At 40.4% G+C, this 21,240-nt stretch overlaps 1 protein-coding gene across 3 annotated transcripts in view; it reads right to left on the reverse strand.

The window, feature by feature from the left end:
- Window positions 1–21,240, reverse strand: part of sox1a (SRY-box transcription factor 1a) — an 85,881-nt gene that overhangs the window by 30,370 nt on the left and 34,271 nt on the right. For 2 of the 3 annotated variants that reach the window (XM_037110883.1, XM_037110881.1), the window contains exon 2: window positions 17,180–17,290. The gene's annotated coding sequence lies outside the window, so the exon portion shown is untranslated. The remainder of the gene's footprint in view (window positions 1–17,179; window positions 17,291–21,240) is intronic. The other variant, XM_037110882.1, reaches the window with a different exon arrangement.

Below are 21,240 nucleotides of genomic sequence, written 5' to 3' on the forward strand. Positions count from 1 at the left end.
CTCTTAACTATACTAGCTGCAAAACCATATGACCATATCAAGATCTGACTGTGTTTTCATTATGCACACGGATATCCCACTATTGTTCAGATTATGACAATAATGCAATGATATAGGTCGTGTAAACAGCATGTTCCATTTGGATATTCTGAGTTTATTAGTAGACGCACAAGTGTCGTTTTGAGCAAATGTGTGATGTAAGTCTGAAGATGAGCAATCGCGCGTAACATCACTTGAGGATGTGTGGACAAACTGCACTTAAAGGAGTCAAGTTCTTTATGTCTTCTATTGGTCCAACATCTGACTTAAACATCATCTGGATCTACACAACATCTGTGTACTGTTTGACTTTCTGAATATATGATATTTTATAGACCAAAAAAATCAATGAATGAAGAAACAATAATTGGTAGATTAATAGAAAATTGACTTTGAGGCCATATTGTCAACCGCTACTACAGTCAAGTTCGGTCACAGCAAAGGAGAATACAATCGTAACAGCCTATTGGTCTCTGTAGTTAGCTGGTGAATCAGTAAATGGTAGACAGAAGATAAACAGAATATAGACTACATGTAACGTATACAGAACTGTGAATCTTTTCCGGAACATTAACTGTGTTTTTCACATATTCCAACAAAAGAACAAAGCTCTCAGGCGCTATCCTATGGAACAATAACATACCATAACCTTGACAGAAATGAATCATGTCACACTGTTTACTATGAAGGCTCACGAACAGTGACTGAAGCACTGTTTTTCTATGGTAGCTTGTATTGCATGCTGAAAAGAACAGAACACAGGGCAACTACTCAGAATACTTTTATTAATACGTGTTCAGCACAATATGATGCAGGACAATTGAAAAATAACCATATGCTGATGTGACTGATACATTACTGATTACACTGTCTGAAAGACTATTTTAGTCACTGATGATGGATGTAAGCAGTAAAGGCATATACTGTAAATAAAAAAGTAGAAGTCGATTTCCACTTACCGAAAGTTTTCTTGGTTCGATTGTGACCAAGGACCTTTGCTGCATGTCATACCACACTTTCTCTAGTCACCTGTCCACACCGTATCTGAATCTACACTGTCAGAACAGTCAATAAATGACAAATGCAATCAAAATCATACTTGAAAAAACAGAATGAAAACAATAAAACCAACAGCTGAGGAAAGCAAATGCTCATAAAAATATATACACACACTATTTTATATCCCCCAAGGGGGATTCTTTTTTGGACTCCTATTACACACACAGGTGCTCACACACACGCACTGTATAGAGGAGATGAGTGAAGGGGCTGCCACACATGCTACATCACATTTGTTGCCCAAGGACACCTCAGCAATGCCCAGGGATGTGAACTAGCATTGTCCAACTACTAGTCAACATCATACTTTTTTTTTTTTTTTTTTTTTTATATCAATGTGTGACATTCAAGTCCCCAAGGCAAGTCCCCACGGTCTGACCTAGTGTCACCCCACAACTGTGCAATTGTTGCCCCAAATTTTCCTAAACTGTATGAGAAAAAAGCAAGTAGAATAAACACAAAATTGAGTCAAATCACACAGACAAATGGAAAAATATATTTGAAAAACTGCAACATTGTGCTCCCCATTAAGTCAATGATGCATTGAAAATCAGGGCTGCAATTATCAACCAAGGTTGTGAAGCAAATACATCTATCTACTATATTCTTGACTAATCGATTATCGTTATCTAAAGAAAATTACAACTTGATTGACATTTTACAATGTCTTGTTTAATCTGTCCGAAGAGCCAAAGATATCTCTCATATCACATAAAGGTTTGAGAAGAAGAAAGACAAAAGAATGTTCCAAATAATAGCTTGACAATGACCAACTCGATGAATTAAATTGTCAAAATAGTTATAGATCAATCATCAGCTGATTGAGTAATCAATTGATCAAGTACTCGTTTTGGCTCCAGCCAGTAATCAACTAAAACACAAGTCATGATGCAGTGTGCATAACTGACATTGTGTTCAGACAGCTTTCAGACTCTCTCACCAAGCCAACAAGCAGGTCCGTCTGTCTCTTATTCTTAATTTTTTTAAGGTTATATGTAGTTGTTCTCATTTAAGATGACAGAAAATGAACAGCCTTGCTTTTCCATCACACTGATCCACTGATTAATAATCCAAACTAATTGTTATACTTGCTTCAACAGCTCAATGAGGAAATCTCAACAACAGAGGAAAGACAGACATACAGAGAGCAGTGGAGGACAGAGGGAGACAGAGGGGGAGCAGATGATTGTAAGGACAGCGAGAAATTGAATTCTCAGCTACTTTGGTGAACAAGGAGACACTGACTGACACTCATGAGTTAAATGCTAATTGAAGGCAGCAGAGGTTTGGATGTGAGCTCTGAGAGCACAGCCTGAATTGCACACAGCCTTGGACTGAGAACACCACAATAAAAGGAGCTAAAAGCGGTGTGTGTACTCTCGCAAGTAGTGGGTATGTGGACACTCTTTTTCTGTAAACAGATGAAAAGAGATGGGTTCCATTTCTGTTCATACATAGATAAACAGACACTGGCAATATCAATCAACCGATCAGTATCAAGATAACTGAATCTCAACTAATCTAATACATTCAAGTAAATGAGTAAGTCATTTGCTATTTGGCTTGAGTGTGATTAATATGATGAATGAGTATGAGAGAGGGCAGATATTTAGGTAAAATAAAAATTTAGCATTCGTTGGGACAAGGACAAAGATCAAGATAAAATGGGATGAGATGAGTAATCTAATCATTTTCTATAGAGGGGAAACTCAAAACACATTGTTCTCTACTGATACTTTTGTACATTAATTTCGGTCTCGTGTGTCTGAATTCAGCAATATGACCACCATACTTTATTTCACATTACATTAAATGCTGTATTATCGATTTGTCTGCCACTGACCAGCACAAACGAGTACAGGCACAGTGATGTGAAACTTTCTGAGGTTTCTTAAGGTTAAAATTGAGGTTCTTGGAAATAGTTATGAACCTTGGAGCAGGTGGAATGCTTTATTTGGCAGGTCAGACTGTAAAAAAAATCTTATTATTATTTGGACTGACATCTATACGAGCTTCCTTTGTCAGGATGTAACACGTACACACACACACACACACACACACACGCGCGCGTACAAAGGCCTATTGGTGTGTTGTTACAGCTAATGTTAACACTTAGCACAACTGTTTGTTTGTCAAGATCTTCACTTTAAAACCCACTCAATGGGCCTCGGCAGAACTGTGTTGCATGTTCTTGATTCATAGGTGGCCCTGTGTTCATTCAGTAAGCATGATATAAGTCTGAAATCAATTTCAATGTTCTGTGCTCTGCTGCTGTATTAAGGGCAAATTTGTATTATTTCTTATCATGCAAGAAACCAGGTTACTGAGAGGAATTAGGTTACAGCAGATAAAGTACAGTACATGTACAGTGTAGAAAATCCCTAGAAATAACCTGAAATTTGAGGTTTCAGAAAAATTAAAATCAAATTATATATATATATATATATATATATATATATATATATATATATATATATATATATATATATATATATATAGTAGATTTTTCTTAGTGGGGCTTTCTCAGGATCAAATCATGTCTAAAAAAGGTTTCTAAGAGGGCAGAGCATGAAACTATAAAAAAGATTTCAAAGATTCATCAAGTTGATAATATCAATGGGAATGAACAAAATGTACGGCATTCTAAATGGAATCTTGGCCATAAAACCTCAATATGGTTACTGACTTTAGATTTCTCCTCTTTCTTCATCAGGTATATGGGATTGTTAAATGTGTCTGTCGGGCTCTAGTACAGCCTTGAGGCCCTGGAGGCTGACCAGCACAGATCAATTCTCAATCTGTTAGGCGTGTCTCTGACAACCTTGTTCTCGGAAGATATACACGCAATTTTTCAGTGAGCCCTAAAATGTGCTTATTAAACAGTTATGACAAAGATATATCAAAGAGGCAGGATATTTTACCGTAACATCTCAAAAATAGTAACTGTAACTTTAAACTTTATTGTCCAAAACCACATTAGAAAATTAAAAAAAAAAAAAAAAAAAAGCATATCAGACAAGCTACACACAGATAATGATAATATCTGTGATTAGCCAATATTGGACAATAATATCAGTCAACCAACATAGTGGTTGGGCTCAATAAGTTAGTTATTTTGTGAGCTGGAGGATGAAATGGAAACAGAAGTAAAGTGAGTCAGGTGAAGAATCTGAGGGAAGAGAAGGTTGCTCTGAGACGAGGACGAGAGCTGTTTATGTGATGACCCAGGATAATGGCTTATCAGTTGTCATTTACTATGAAGTGCAGTTTTTCTTTTTCAATGTCGTGGGCCACAAAAGAAACATGGCTTTTGTATACCTTTGTCCTACACACAGGCCATAATAAAGGCCTACACTATCTTAAAGGATATAACACTCTATAAAGTTCTCTCTCGGAGCCATTCACTTGGAAAGAATGACACAATTGTGTGTCATGTGGATAAAGAATGGGCAGATTTTTTATTAGCAGACTGAGCAAACTTTTTTTCAACAATAGTAAATGATTAGAAAATATTAAACGGTGCAAACACAGTAAAGTACTAATTCTCCTAATAACCAGTACAGTGAGAATGTGACGTGCATAACAAACACATCTTGGAGTCAAACTTAGTGAGGAAACTTTTCCTTCTTCAGAACATCAATCTAAAAACAGCCTCTTGGTGTCAAACCCTGCAAATACATCATTTTGCACAGTGAAGGTCAAACATCTGAGTGAAGGGAAAATAAGAGGGACTACTTTATGAGTGAATGGAGACATTAAAAAGATATTTAGTTTCACCTCCTTCATTCACCGGATGAGACGATATGCAGCTGTGAGACCAGTTACCAGTTTATTAGGTACACCTTGGTAAAACTGATCTGAGTCTAATTCAATAAATCCTGTCCCCATGAAGGTTGAAATGCTTGTTTTTTTTAATTTACAGAGTGTTTAGAGGTTGCAGTTGGTGACGCTGCTCAAGTGTACTGCATGATTCAGAGAGAGTCCTGTAACCTGACTCTTAATATATTCATATAAATAGGATTGACAGCATAATAATACCTGCCTGTGCAATACAACTGACAAGTCAGCCACTCCTGTCATTCATGAAAAACTTACTAGACTTACTAGATACTAATAGATAGGCTTGCTTTTAAAATCTGCATTAAAACTTGGTATAATACACCAAGTTAAATTTACCAGGATCCTTAAATATTGTAGAAGTGTCAATGAGGATGTGACACTGCAAAGTCAAAAAAACATTTATAAAAATGCTATGTGCTAATTTTGTGCCTATTCTTGCGATTCACGGTGCTTGATCAGAATCCCGTCATTATGGTTTGTGTCATGTTACATTACCCTGGCATGTGCCGCCCATGTGCACAGCAAGCAGCTCTGTCAGTTTAGCGTTGATGCAATCAGTGAAACTGAAAACAATCAATTCAAACGATCAATTCAATTCAGTGGGCTCTAGGTGGATTTATTATAAAAAATTTGGGTGTTTTTTGTCAAAGGACAATTTACCTCCTTCTGTTTGGGAGTCACCCACTGCTTTTACCAATTAAAAGGTCATATTGATGGTTATATGGATTGGTCTGTGTAAAGAACCTTTCGACTTCAATATGAAGTTAAACATTAAATACTATGTGCTAATGCAACCTAACAAAGCACATAAAGACATAACCATAAGACACACAGTCCCTCTCAGGTGTTAATAGCAAGCTACCCGACTGTGTCCTTTCCACCGCAGCACATGCAAAGTGTTTTAACACCTGTAGAACTTTGTTTGAAGTGTTTTCCTGACAAGAAGCTGCATGCCAGTTGAAAACCAGCCAACATTTCAACCACAGTTACTGCCTCAACATTACTCCGTCAGTAGCAGATTTGCTCACCCCTGGATTTGCTTGACTTTCACCTGCCCTCTACAAGAGCCTGATCCTCTGTTTAGCTGCTTGATCGTCTTCCCCAGACTGAAAGACTGATTATTTTCTTACATTTTAGCCTGCACATTTCCATGGTATCTCTGGGGCAGTGAACGAGAGATAAAATGGGTTCTTAACTGTGGTAACTTTATTGTGTTATTCAAATGGGGGCAGTGTAAGCCACTGAAAGACCAGTTAAGTGAAGAGCGAGCCTAGAGGTCTACAAACGTGCTAAGATTAGAGTTACACCATTGAAATGCAGGAAGTGGCTCTGTATTTATCTGTTTATTTTTATGTTTATCTGTCCTTCATGCACAATAACTTGGTTACTGCAGAAACTGAATACGGTTTATCTCATTATGTTTACCATTTAAACTGGTCACTGACAGCACTTAAGTACATTTAAAATTGGCCTATCAGTGATCTTTTATTAAGTGTCAAATTTTGACTTTGTGTGGAAATTTGTACTGGCAACATAGCTGTCTAATTTTTGAGGCTAATGGTTTGGATCGCACAAATGTCTCAGTGTTGCCATGTAGAATCACTGCAATGCAGTAATAGCACACCTTGAGCAGTACACAAAGTCCACAGATTGTATGTGGGGAGACGGCAGGGGTCGAGTACTGCAAGGCTAATTAGTTTTCTAGCAAAGTAATAATGAGACGCTTTCCAACGTCGGGTGCAGGGCTGTGGCCTTAATATCAGAGAGACGTGATTTTTTTTTCCCTTCCATCTCCATTTCTAATTTTCCTTCACAGCACTTAAAATGTATATAGACCTTTCCTGCATTCCTCTGTGTGCTGTTCAGTGAAAACTATGTCAAAGGACATGAAAAGGGACACTGCGATATGTACAGTAAATCATAATAACATAATAGCGCCGACAAGGACACGGGAGAAGTGAAACCAATTTCCACTCCATATAGGCGCAGACGTTAGGGCAAGCATTCAGTCACATTAAATTTCAGAGAGAGATTGCAAAGGGTCAGGAGTAGAGGGTGTTTGCACCTAAACATATGGTCTCATGTTGAGAGCCCTGCAACAAACATGTGAGGCCAAATTTACACACACACACACACACACACACACACACACACACACACACACACACACACACACACACACACACACATACATACACGCACGCACGCTCGCACGCACACAGTAACTGCAGGTTACACAGAAAAATGAGAACTGTACATGGGTACTGAGCGGAGTTGGAATCGATTGAAAAACAAGTAGAAATGTTTACTTTTCTAATGGAGGAGCTCGTCTCAGGGCCATACAGCTCTCACTGCTGTGCTAATTACAACCTTATTAGCCTGGAAGGACTCAGGTGCTGCAGAATCCTTCAGTGAGGGACATCTGTGGCTGACAGTGCCTGGAAGGCCATGTGATCCAGCCTCAATGGCTAATGAACAAACACAAGGATTTTCTCTCAGATTCATTATCGTCACAATGAATGAATTCCAAGTCCTTTTGCTTGTCGTTCTCGGCATATTATCTTCCCATCAGCCTGTCAATCACCCTCAGCCCACAAACAAACCCCTATCTGCTGACACAAACATAGATGCACGGCGTCGAACGCACACAAGCGCAGATTCACCCAAACAGGCACAAAAGGCACACACACTCACACACAGAAAATCAGATCAGCTAATTAAGATGTGGCGGCTGAGTGGGAAGTAAACTCAAACAGGGCCGGACAGATGTCTCACTCTGGTGACTTCAAAAGGGAAATAAAGAACACCGGGCCATGTAATGTGATTTAGATATAATGCTTCCAGGTCAGGGGTGATGGCTAGACCGCTGGGCAGTGGGAGAGCAGCTGACAGGCGTGTAACTAACCATGACGGATGGGAATTCAATGGACTGCCTACACTACACACTCCCAGCTAGATTGGAACAAATTACGTGGCTGACCACCTTGTCGGCCACGGCAGAGGAGAAGATTCATTTGGTCCCCAAGTATTTTTTTTGACACATGTACGGGCTGTAATCAAGTCAGCTGAGAAGGCATTCTGATGGAAATCTTCCTCTCTGATCCTGCAATAGTAACGTCCAGTCACAGCACAATGATATGAAGATAAATGAGAAAAAGATGCACCGCTGTTCTTCGTGCATTCAAAGTGTGTGAGGATGATGAGGCAGTTTCCACCGGTGAGTTGAACACAAAACTCTGTTTAAGTCCAATTGAAATAACAGCTCATTTTTTAAAGAGAAATCAGTATATATCCTTTAGGGATTCCAGGATCTGATCCACAGGATCTCGACTGGGACAGCAATTTTGAACATGGACCCAAGTCCACGTCAGAGCACAATTTGTGGCAGAGCTTAGATGCGCACATAACGTTACTCTGGCAAACCTGTGGGTAAAACATCAGTGTGGAAAAAACTTCAGTTAGAAAGGGAAAGCAGTCTAATGGCGACTTGTTACATCTGCAATACGACTGTTTCGTGTGGTGGTAACAAAGAGCTGCATTTAATACTACTCCTTTGGTACGATAAACTATTAGAGAGAAGGTAATTAAATTCATCGCTCTGGATAACCAGCTCATCTCCGTGGTAGAGGATCAGGGTACACGGCTGTACACGAGGGTCTACTGTGCAGCATCACAGACTCACCTGCTAACGCAAGGAAGGTGGTAGGCCAATGTTGCAATAGCATATGCAGAATAAGAAAGAGCCTTATGAAAGTATATACTTTCTTTCAACAAAATAATTTTAAAAAAAAACTAATAAGTAACAGCTTGGTGCAGGTATTTTTTTTTCTTAATGCAGCTGTATTATCCAGGAAAATATTAGTTAAGTCTAAGTATCGGATCGGGAATCGGTATAGGCATTTAATAAATATTAAATAACTTGGATCAGGATTGTGGTAATAAAAAAAAAAAAAATTGACCAGGACATCCCTGATATCCTTGTTTTTGATTAGACCTGCACTTATTTAATTACAACTTCTCCTAACTTGATTGCGCCAATATCTGTGTGAGGGGGCACAAAAAACAGATTGTTGCAACAATTTAATTTAAATGGGGTTAGTTATTTGTTAGCCTTGTCGTTTGATCACGACGTTACTGCTGGATAAACAGCACTGGGATACAGAACTTCTCTTTGCTCTTTGATAGTCTGGTTGGCTGCCATCACCAAAACTAGACTCATGAAACATACACACTACGGTTGCCGCAGCAAATTTTGTTTTGAATTAGGCTTGTCACAGGAAAAAATGCAATGCTTTCAGTTAGGTTAGCTCTTAACAGGATTTTTTCTCTGTAGGTGATAAAGAGGAGCTTGACCAATACGTGGAGTGCTAAGATAATCGTTAATGATTGACGTGATGTCCATGACTTCAGAGTTACTTTAATTTCAATTTGATTAAGGAATATTCCACAGAATATCTATGAGTCAAACAGTGACCATGGCAATGACAAAAGACCTTCTACTTGCTTGGATGAACAACTTCAGTAATGGACAGTGGCTATGCAGCCACAATTAATAATATAAAAAAGAGCATTTGTCCAATATGCATAATGAAACTGTGCACTTATAATATTTAGAATTAAATGGCTATCACAATAGCAGAAACAAAATCAGAAATATCGAAACAGCAACCACAACTATAAAGTGGGAGAAATGGAACAAGAAGAACAGGAAGAACAAGAAGACCAAGCTTCACGTTACAGGCTGCACACCTTTAACTTTCTCAGTGAGGTAAGCAACCCCATTTCCCCCATGAAAATGATCAGGTTCCCTGTTCGCACCGGGTTTGCTTCCAAAGTTTCACCAAATAGGTGCTTTTGTGTTTCTGGTTTTGACAACAAATCCTCTGCCATCTTCTTGTTGGTTACTCTCATCACGTTATAAGTAAAATGTGACTGCTGCTTAACAAGGGGGATGGCATTTCCCTTTAGATCACCTGCTGCTCTTCACAATAGGTAGAGCCTCCTCCTTTGGATAATGAAGGACATACACATACATGCAATGATGGTGCATGCTGGAGAGTTGGTGAGGTAAAAAGTGATGCTAGGCAGTCCAACTTGCAAATCAGTAAGCTTGTTAGCTATCTCGTTTAGTTCCACTTCCCACAAGAACTACAATTGCAATGAGTCCTCCCAAATGTTAAAGATTGTAAAGACATCTTTCATGGGTACTGATACACAGCCAGTGCCACAGCACTGCAATGTGAACCGCCCATCCACAAGCTTGATGTTCCCGCAAATACATCCACAAATGATGTTATCCTTTTTTGGAAATTTAATCATTATTCAGAATTGATACAGTACCTTTGTACTTCATATTTTCTGTAACAAAATATGTGGAGAAAATATTGGTGACAATCTATGTTATCATTTTGTCATGATACTGAACAATAAAGCTGTTAAACCAGCATATAAATAAACTATTTTGCACATTGTAACAGTCATCTCTTGCAGGCTGCTGGTATGAAAAAAACTGGGAATCCTCCAGTTGCAGAGAAAAGCAAAAGACAAAGGCAGCTCAGGAGAAATCAGAGGCGAGCGTGTAAGTGTTGGGGCGCTGAGATGAGCGATTAAAATACACAGAGAGCATGCAGACAGCGAGGACGACGTGAGAGAGGGAATTAAGGCGATGAAGGGTTAAAACATTTCGCCTATTATGCTCTCACTCTTTCGTACAGTCTGAGAAATTAATAGGAGAAATTAGCAAAGCAATTACCACTTTTAATTGGACTAATTCTTCTGGTCCTGTCACGGGTGCATCCAGAGGTACACTTTTAAACCTGCTCGTACATGTCTTTCTCACCCTTTCACAAACACTATTATTAATTCCACAAATTTCTGTGGACCTCTTTTAGCCTTTGACACACGAGCCATCGAGGGTGAACTGCTGACAGCTTCCACTAGATTATTATCTCCTGTTAGTATCTCTCTATCTCTCTCTCGTGCACATGCACTACGCTCTCTATCCCTCTTTGCCCCTTCACTTCTTCTTCTCTTATTCTTGAAGGAAGGAAACAATGGCACAGTCATTTGTGAGAAAGGAGGATGGTTGCAATTAACAAACGAGCTTTAATGGACAAATGTCCACGTCTTTCGGACAAACGGCCGTGTCAGTGCAGCCTCGTCGTCAATAATGTCCTTTAAATTTTGACTAAATCTTCCAGTCACTTGTTTGTGTGTTGTAGCTGATTTTAAAGTTGCACTGCAAATGATATTTCTACATTGTACATAATCACATGGATTGTTGTTGACGCCTTATAATACTACCACTGGAAAAAAAAACTAAACTTTTGCTGCTTACTCTTAACTAACCCTAACCCATAATAGCCAAGACTGTGAGTTCAATTTCAAGTATGAAAAGTAGGACACTAGCCGAACCGCTCTTTCACAAGGGATACACTGACAGCTGAAACAGGGTTCTCTGTTCACCTTCAAGCAGTGTAAATCAGTACTGAATCAGGTGCTTCTCAGTTCGAGGACAGGAAAATCCTTGGGAAAATAAGTGACTGGAGTACAATGATTTGCCGCTTTTAATTTTCCAAACAGAATACACCAACAGTTGTTGGAGCAGCTATTGCATTCCCATGGACTCACTGCTGACAGGGCCAGTGGCAGCACTGGGTCCAGGACATGCAGACCTACTCAAACTGGACACAATTAGAAGAAGAATGAGAGGAAGAAGAAGAAGCAGAAGAAGAAGTAGAAGAAGAAGAAGCAGAAGAAGAAGAAGAAGAAGCAGAAGAAGAAGAAGCAGAAGAAGAAGAAGAAGTCATCACTGGTGTGGACTTATTTTTTTATAGTTTCAAGGGAAGACAAAATTATTGCAAATTGCATTTACATGCTCTAGGGTTCCTCTTTATGAAAATACTAAAATGTGAAACTATCAGTTATCCGTTGTGAGTAGTGCATCTCTAACCGAAGCCTGGGACCCCAAACAAGTTTGAATCGTCAGCAAGGGCTGGTGGCGTTTCCTCCTCCAAGCTTCTAATACTGTAGAGATTGTTCAGAGTAAACACAACATGAAGCATGTTTACAAAAGACTCAGTGTTCTTCTCATTTTCAGTACAACACGAAAAACAAAGTCATCCTGAAGCTCTCTCCTGACTACCACCCTCCATCAAAGTGAATAAAAGCTCTGGGACCTGCAAAGAATACTCTTATAATTAATATTAAAAAAGGCTGACCTTACCACTATTGCTTGCATCAGAAGGGAAATAACAAAAAGCAGACAGTGTTACAGTGAGTAGTATACTGTCAGTGGCCACTTTGTCAGCTAGACACATACAGTATCATGCAATCCACAAAAAAATCTATGTTCAGGAAGCATGTAAGATTTTAGTGAGACTGAAACACTTATATTCATTTGTATGTTTATTAATAGTATAAATTGGGTGATATTGTAATAGTTGTAATTGCAACACAACCACTAATGATGACCTCAGTGCTAAAATCACACAACTGAATCAAAAAGTTACAAACAGAACATTATACACTTCATGAATCTAGACTTAAGGGCAGAACAGCTGTACTGGATTGCATTAGCTTGTACCAATGTACCCAATAAGAGTCTGAAGTTCAACACGGGCTAATCACATATGATGTACCTGTTTGGTGTTGTGGAGGTGATATCATGGAGTGAAATCAGACGCTGAACTACAAATAAAAACCTAAGCCGTCAGGATCAATATTTCAACTCTGTATAAATCCAGCTGAATTCTTGTTAACACACTGTGACATACAAGCTGGAGAGATTTGAGTGGGTGTAAGACGAAAAGCCGATGATTTCATTGTTAAATTTGACGAAAAAATTGACCACCGACAGAAAAGGACTACCCTGTCCTCCGCAATGTCAGGAGAGACTCGCTTACTGTTGCTCAACACTGTCTAAGTGATGTATTGATTAGATTGATCCATGTGTTTCACTCGAGATGGAGTCGAACTGTATTTTTCACACAGGGAGCAGAGACGGGAACATCTGTTGCCCCTGATAGCTTTGACTTATTTGACTTTTCCTGACACAGAAAGATGGGTGCCTGCTTTGAAGCCTCTTAGATACGTTAACCTCGGCCCAGCAGCAGCGAGTCCCTCAGGGGCCACTCGCAGAATGTCCTGCCCTGATGGGCTGATGGGAATCAGAGGAAATCAATAAGCAATGATAGACTTCTGCTGTCCACTCAGCTAATCCGGTTAGTGATAGCTGTGGGTTTAATCGAATGGTTGCACACACTACAGTCACTCTGACAAGTGTATGTTCGCACACACACACACACACACACACACACACACACACACACACACACACACACACACACACACCTCCAAGTACACTTAACCCCATAACATTCTTATGGATAAGATCTGCAGATCTTCAACACACACTCTACGCTGTCATTTTGTTGAGACAAGCAGCAATTTGAGAGACAATTCATTCAGCAGTTTGAGCAGAATCCGTCAATTTAATAAATCCTTTGCTCATAGTCCAAGTTGGACTAGATTGCGGGAACATTTTCATTGGAGCTGAAGACGTGGAATAAAGACACATTTTGTCCCAGTGATCGTTCGATAAAGGATCTCTTTTTTGATATGGAGATCAGTACAACGCATGGCAGCGTATGGGAAGCCGAGCAGAGATGGACTTCCTTTGACAAAGACGATCTCTCCACACGCCGTATACATTTCAAAGTGACATAAACCCTGATAACTACACTCAATACAGGAGCCACACATATGTTGCAAAGTATTCCTGGGTTAATACTTTAACCCCCTCTCCTTCCCATGAGTGAATAGATATTATAAAAGCAGGCCCCAGTGGCACATGTTTAAAGGTACATTAAGAGAGCACATCAATTGTAGATGACATAATCCCCGGCCCTCTTTTCAGTCGCTCTCTCACTTCCTTAATCTCTCCGTTCTTTAACCCTCATCTTCTAAGAGGCTGAAAGCTCCCTTCATCTTCTCCTCAAGCTAGCAGAGAAACCGCAAGCTGCCCGGGGAGAGAGGAGAAGAAGAGGTATTACTGAAGTCTGATTAAATTAACACTGTGATGCAGATTTCTTGCCTTCTCCTCTCTCTTCTCGCCTCATCCGACCGTGTGGCGTCTTTGAAAATCAGATGAACTTGTTACATGAGGGTTCGCACATGTATAATGTGTGTGCTTGTGTGTGTGTGTGTGTGTGTGTGTGTGTGTGTGTGTGTGTGTGTGTGTGTGTGTGTGTGTGTGCGTGTGTGTGCTTTTTTTTAATTAATTACTCTCGCCTGTGTCATTAGCAGGATCCATGACTTGGGATCCTGATTTGCATTGGTCTCTTTGATAAATAAATAAATACAAGATAATGGGAGCTAATAAAAGACAGGAGCGTTCTTCTCTCCACCTCATCCACCTCCCCCTCCTCCAACCCTCTGTAACCTCCAGCCTCGCCCCGGCTCTCCACGAGGCAGAAAGCGGAACCGTCCCCTGTAGAAGTGCTTTAATTACAAGGTTCCTACATCCAAACAACAAGAGGTTTACATAACTCCCGCATGAGCTGCTCAGTATTCAGAAACTATTCTTGCCATCCCCGTCTCCCCTTTCTAATACAAATGGCGTACAACAATGTGTGAGCTCCCACATTGCACAGGCTATAAGTTAAAATTAAGAAAAGTTCACTTTGCTTAACCTTAGGTCCAATGTACCTCTTTACATGTAAATCCAAGCTCCGACACTGATTAAACTCCATCTATGTGGAGCTAATTAATCATTTCCATTGTGTCTAATATTGTCATAAGAAAGGTGCTTAGTTGACACTCTAATTCATAGGAAATGGCAGCCCTCATAGTGTGATCAGTACAATATGTCAACAGGAGCAAGAAATAGAATCAGGCTGTACAGAGAGCATTAATTATATTCAATATAGTCATTAACCAAGACTATCTATCTATCTATCTATCTCATCTCATCTCATCTATATATATATATATATATATATATATATATATATATATATATATATATATATATATATATATATATATATATATATATATATATATGAGGATGACACTATAAGAGGAGCTGACATGAAATATCACTTGACATTAAAGTTAGGTCAGAAGAAGTGATTTTCCACCTTGTGCACAAATGAGCAGGATACTGTCAGTCACAAATGTGGTAATGTAAGCTACAAACATGCAACAGACTGAGAATAATGCACCCATCCTCCACCTCTCAGAATTTTTCAGAATCTCCTTATATCACATTTGATCCTAATTTATCAAAATAAAATTGGCCGCGGTATGGAAATTGTGCAATTTTATTACTTCTGGCCATTCAGTGCCTGAACCAGCACCATTGTCCTGCTTCTTCTTCATTGACCCCATCCTGCCTCCGCCCATCTGCTCCAACAAGGTGATGTTTATCTCCAGCAGGAGGAAATTAAAGCCTTGCTTCATGAGCTGCAGATATGCAAATCGTACACGGTGCAAATAGATTGCAGAGCTCGTGCGGCGGACGGTGTGTATTTGGCCGCCCCATTGAGGCCCGCTGATTTGAAATCCAAATCAAGACACGTGGAAGACACACATGTGGCTTCCTCGAGAAATCCGGACTATGAGATATTAAGGAAAATAAATAAAGAGGAGAGGATGAGGAATTAATGGTGGATCCTAAAAATTAGAATTATTTATTCAGCTTGTGGTAGATATGGTTTAATAACTCTTGTTGGACCACAGGTGAAGGCTTATCTGGAGCTCTGACACACGCTGCATGGAAATAAGTTCCTCTGATATCACCATTACATGGGATATGTATTTTCTTGAACTCGCAAAATTGGAAAGTAATAGTGGTCATGCAAAATGCCTCGCAGTTGTCGAGTATGTAATTTTGATATGCATTAGTGTTATTGTCAGGCGGGGTGTATGGGCTGTTTCCTTGTGTGATTGCGGGTCTGGCTTGTATTGTGGGAGGGAGGCAGACAGGAGAAAATAGTATTAAACCTGTCCTTGCCATTCCAATCTGTCTGCATGTTTCTCTTTATCATTCTGCAGTTTCTATCCACTTACGCTATAATTAAGTTTCCTGACCCCTGCCTTGCTGCCTTAACTAGGCATTGGGAAATATACAGCCACTGCAGATCTCTTAGCCTGATGTGCTCTCTCCTCTCCCTTTCTCCCCCTCCCTCCCCTCCCGCCTCCCCTCTCTCTCGTCTCCGTCCCCGTTTCTGAAAATCTCTCTCTCTCTCTCCCACCATCTCTCTCCCTTTCTTTCTTTCTCTGAGTCTCCATGGCACTGTAATGGAATAAGAATTATTAATCGAGTAATTGTGTGGAACACATTAGTTTGCATTGAATTTCTCTCTCTCATTTTCGATGCTTGATTATCGGGCTGTTGGGCAGACTCGACCCCCCCCCTCCCCCCCTTCACCTCTCTACCCACCACACTCCAAACACATAACACATGCCCACGCACACACACGTCCACCGTTCTGGATCACACTTCCCTAAATGGCATAATCTGCACCCGTTTCTCTTGTGCGTGCATGCAAACTGACATTCACGCGGTAGGTTAGAGTGTTTGTTTGCATCACACCTGATGCTTGATGTGTCTGGTGTGTGTGTGTGTGTGTGTGTGTGTGTGTGTGTGTGTGTGTGTGTGTGTGTGTGTGTGTGTGTGTGTGTGAAATGGTGAAGGAAAGAGGAGATTTTTTTTTTTTTTGCAGTGTCCCTTTAACCTCCAACATGTTTGATTTAAAACAAGCCAGGCACACAGAAAATAACCTCCAGCATATATTCAAACATGACTTACAAAAATAGGGGGAAAAAAAAAACCACACACATCAGAGACCGACGCACTGGCAGTGACATTCATCATAAAAAATCCCTCTTCAATCATAATTAGTCTAATTAATTTAAATCAGTGTTGGATGCCTATCTAAATACAGTGACAACACAAAATGAACATCCACCCTGCAGCACATAGCCTCAGCCTATACGTTCCCATAGTGAAACACACCCTCGTAGGATTAGAGCGGAAGAATAGGGGGATTATTATTTCATGACCTTTCAATCCGCTGCCTGTCAGGTTGAACTAAAGCCATATATGCTGCTGGAGGACTAATCTCCTTCTCCCTTTGTGTCCGCAAGGGATGTGTCATTTCTTTATCCCCTCTATACAGATTTACTCCATAAAATAAACTTCCTAGCCTGATCTGATAAGAAGCCATCTCCTTACCGGGATAAGGCTGTGGGTGCCTCGTCTCCCTGCTTCCCCGTTAGCCGTATTTTTGGGTGTCAGATAACTCAGACGGGGATGGGAACAGTCAGGAAATGCCACTTTGTCTGTCTGGGAGCAGGTGACAACAAAAACGACAGTGACTCTGATTAGAAAACACCCTCCTTCTCATACTCCCCCCCCCACCACCACCACCACCACCACCGTCAACATCACCATCACTCTCTCTTTGCGAAAACCAACAAAATCACATATTATCAACACTTGCCAGGTAGTGTGTTAAACACAAATAAATGGATATGTGTGGTCTCACGCACAGACATGCAAGACTTGCAGCATCACAGACGCACACGTAAGGTGTGTCTGTTCACGTGTGCTGCTTTTGTTATCAGCCCATCTTAATTACTGGTAAGTCATCACTGCTCCAGCTGTCAGTGCGATCGAGCCCGAGCCGCGATCCGCTGATCTGACCGCTGCTCTCCTGTCTCCCGTCTGTGTGGGTGCTTTATTATTTAACGGACATGACTCATATTTTAGCTGCCTCCTCAGACTGTTTGGCTGGATATTAGATTTGAGGCACATAAATATTTCAGGCATTTTTATGGAGGTGTGGACTCCCCTGTTGCCTAAAGGTCACAGCCTACAGGTGGCAGAAATGAGCATTATGGATTGAAGGAGCAGAGGCAGTCCAGTGAAAAACCTAATTCAGACTGCTCAGCTTCAATTGCTGAAAATGTGCTTGTTGCTGTTGCATCAAAAGGTTTTGTTTTTTGTTTTTTTACTGATTTTGTGAGGTTATCTTTTAAATTGCAACTGGGGGGGCGACCATACCTAATCACCAACTACATAGATTCATTATTAGTCCACACTCCACAAAATAAAAAAAGAAAAAAAAATGCTCTTGAAAACAACAGAGGCAAACAGGTGGACCAAAAATAACATAAATGCTTGCAGAGGGGGGGGAAAAAAAGAAGAAGAAAAAATCATGTCATGCTGTGCAACAATCAGTAGCAGAGTCGATTTTCAGCAATTAAATATGAAACAAGGGGTTTGATAATAAATATTTATGTGGTTATTTTAAAAGGAGCCAACACGCAAGTAAACTGTGTTAATCCTGATCAAATCTAATCACAGCGACATTATTTTACTATTCCTATAAGAACTTTACAGTTTACTGATATTCGCGGTGATCAGTTATTCATTTCAATTTGCTCTCGAATGTTTCGCAGGGGAATTCGCCTCCATGTCTCCTGTAAGAGAGACTCTGGAGACCATTACCGCCACTCAAAATTTTACCAATATCCCCCCAAGTGCAAGTGTAGCAGCTCATTGAGAGCCGTGCAGGCGCCGAATTGTCCTCCTTGCTCCGGACCTCTCGTCGCGGCCGGACCTTAAAGCACCTATTCATGCGCTCCTTTTGATTTCAGGGCCACTGTTCCTCCTTCGCTTGTTTTCCTCACCTCCCAACTCTGCGCGGCATTATTGCTCTGATTGGCACGGCGCAACATTTCTGCTTGTCTGCAAAAACAGGATCCCTAACAGAGCCAGCAACGTCGTTCTTTTCTTTTCTTTTTTTTTTTTCCCATCCACCACTCCGACACAATTGAAAAGCAGGCGGATTTTCGGAAAGCAGTGGCTATTTACGCGCACGCTGTATCGCACCAAATTGCTTTAAAAAAATAAGAGAGCGTGAAGCAATAAAAAAAAAAAAAAAAAACTAAAAAAAAAAAAAAACTAAAAAAAAAAACTAAAAAAAAAGACCTCCAGACTATCATAAAAGAGACAAAAAATGTCTCTTTTTAAAATGTCAGAGTTAGCGTGATAAGAATCTGAGGATGCAGGGAGGACTTTGGTGAGAAGTGACTAATTACCCTGTGGACCGTCCTGATAGTGGAGAATAATTAGATTCGCACAAAAGACCCTAAACCAGCATCTGAATAACAAGAGCAACATTTTCAATGGAAAATTTAATTTGATTTGGTTGCGAGTTCCCTCCGTGCACTCGAAAGGGAAAGTGAGAGAAAAGCATTATAGGGACAAATAAAATAAAATAATAATACGGGGGAGAAAAAAAAACGTCTTCCCGGGACAGTTTCATGCCTGATTTGGTTGGAAAAAAGCTGACAAAACCCCCTCGGTAATCAAAAGACGGCCTGCACACGGTACACTTTATATTCACAATTAGAGAGCGATTAGATATTGACTAAACATGGATTCAATTAAACAGCCTGGCTTGTTATAAAAGTTTTGTTAGCCTTTGTCTTCCCCCCTTCTTCTATTTATTTATTTATTTATTTTTTAAAGAAAATCGGTTCAGAATCTTAATTCTAGAAATGACATAAAACACTAAGTGTCTTTAATGTATATCAGATGAAAATTATTGAACTGTAAAGGCAGCAAGGTAAAAAAGAAAAAAAAACGACTTAAAGTGTCATTTATGAAATAAGGGAGCATAGATATCAATTTGTATTAAAGGAAGAATTCAGATGATCTGAAGGCCACATAACAAGCACATAGCTAAAAGGTTTGAAACAAAAAAAAGACTCATTCTTGATTTCTGTTAATAGAAAATGCATCACTTAATAAAAACAAAACAGCCTCCAGGGGGAAACTGAAACGTGGATAGTGAGGTAATAATAAAACAAAAATGGTTAAATTGATGACTATATCACATAAATTATTCTCTCATCATTGTGTAAAAGATCTGTTTGTTTGTTTGTTTGTTTTTTCAAACCGCAGTCTGTGTATATGCACAGGCACATATGCAAACTATGTAGGCCATACTACATGCAAATGGTGTAAGAGTGCTTTAGAAGATTAGAAGATAGACACCCGGCCCGCAGTGGGCTGAGAGGAGTGGGCTCTCCTCCAAGACTGCGTCCTATCTCCTCAGGACTGGAAAAAGCATCCTAATCCTTTACCTTTCATAGTGATCTAAAGCCGATTTAAAACTGTCACTACCCTAGTTTGTGTTTATTTCATGTTCATCTGCAGCTCAAGGCGATACTCTGCACACCCACTTATGACATGAGCAAAAAGATGTGTGTGCGTGTGTGTGTGTGTCTGAGGAAGACAGAGAGCAAGAGAATATAAAGAGAGAGAGAAGGGAAGGGTGCATGCAGCTTACTGACCAGGAGATGAGGGCATACCTGATGTGAGTGTGTGAGAGTGTGTGTGTGATCTGACCGTACTAATTGTTTGATTTTCTTTTCATGCGCGCACACTTTGACTCTCAGGCATCCACCTCTTATTTTGTGCGCTGGCTAACAAAACCCAAGTAACTCAGCTTGAATTGCCTTGCAAAAATACAATCTCCCACACCAACAGATAGTCCAGAAGACAGATGACCGAACCCAGTCTCCCACTTTTCTCTCACACACACACACATATAGACACACGCAACGAGAGACACCATTGAACGCTGAGCCGGCAGACCCATAGGCAGACCACCTTCCTCTCCTCACCCTCCTGCTCCTCAAGGCTTTACTGTATTATTCTGTAAGCAGCAAGAGCAGGGTATTGACAGAGCTAATCACTAGAGGCAAGGTCTCTCTCTCTCTCTCTCTCTCTCTCTCTCTCTCTTTCTCACACACACACACACATACACACATGCACAGACAGAATGATTGACACACAATGGCAGCGAATCTATGCAGTGCCCCCCTGTCTTGCTTTTTGCTTTCTCTCTCCCAGCTGAAAAGACAAGGGGGGAGGTTAGTGTGTGGTGTGTGAGCGTATGTGTGTGTGAGCATGTGTGTGTGTGTGTGTGTGTGTGTGTGTGTGTGTGTGTGTGTGTGTGTGTGTGTGCGCGCCGCGCGTGTGTTGGTGGTGGGAGGAAGAAGAGAAGGAGGAGAAAGGGGGGATTGCAAGGGGAGCGATGTCCAACAAACCAAGGCAGATCCAGAGGAGAAGTGAAGACGGCAAAAGATGAGCTTGTGACTAGCGCTGTTGCTATCCCGACTCCTAATCCCCCTTACACACACACACACACACACACACACACACACACACACACACACACACACACACACACAAACACACACACTGACGCACACACACTC

Source organism: Acanthopagrus latus, chromosome 9 (assembly GCF_904848185.1).
Source record: "Acanthopagrus latus isolate v.2019 chromosome 9, fAcaLat1.1, whole genome shotgun sequence".
NCBI classification, from domain to species: domain Eukaryota; kingdom Metazoa; phylum Chordata; class Actinopteri; order Spariformes; family Sparidae; genus Acanthopagrus; species Acanthopagrus latus.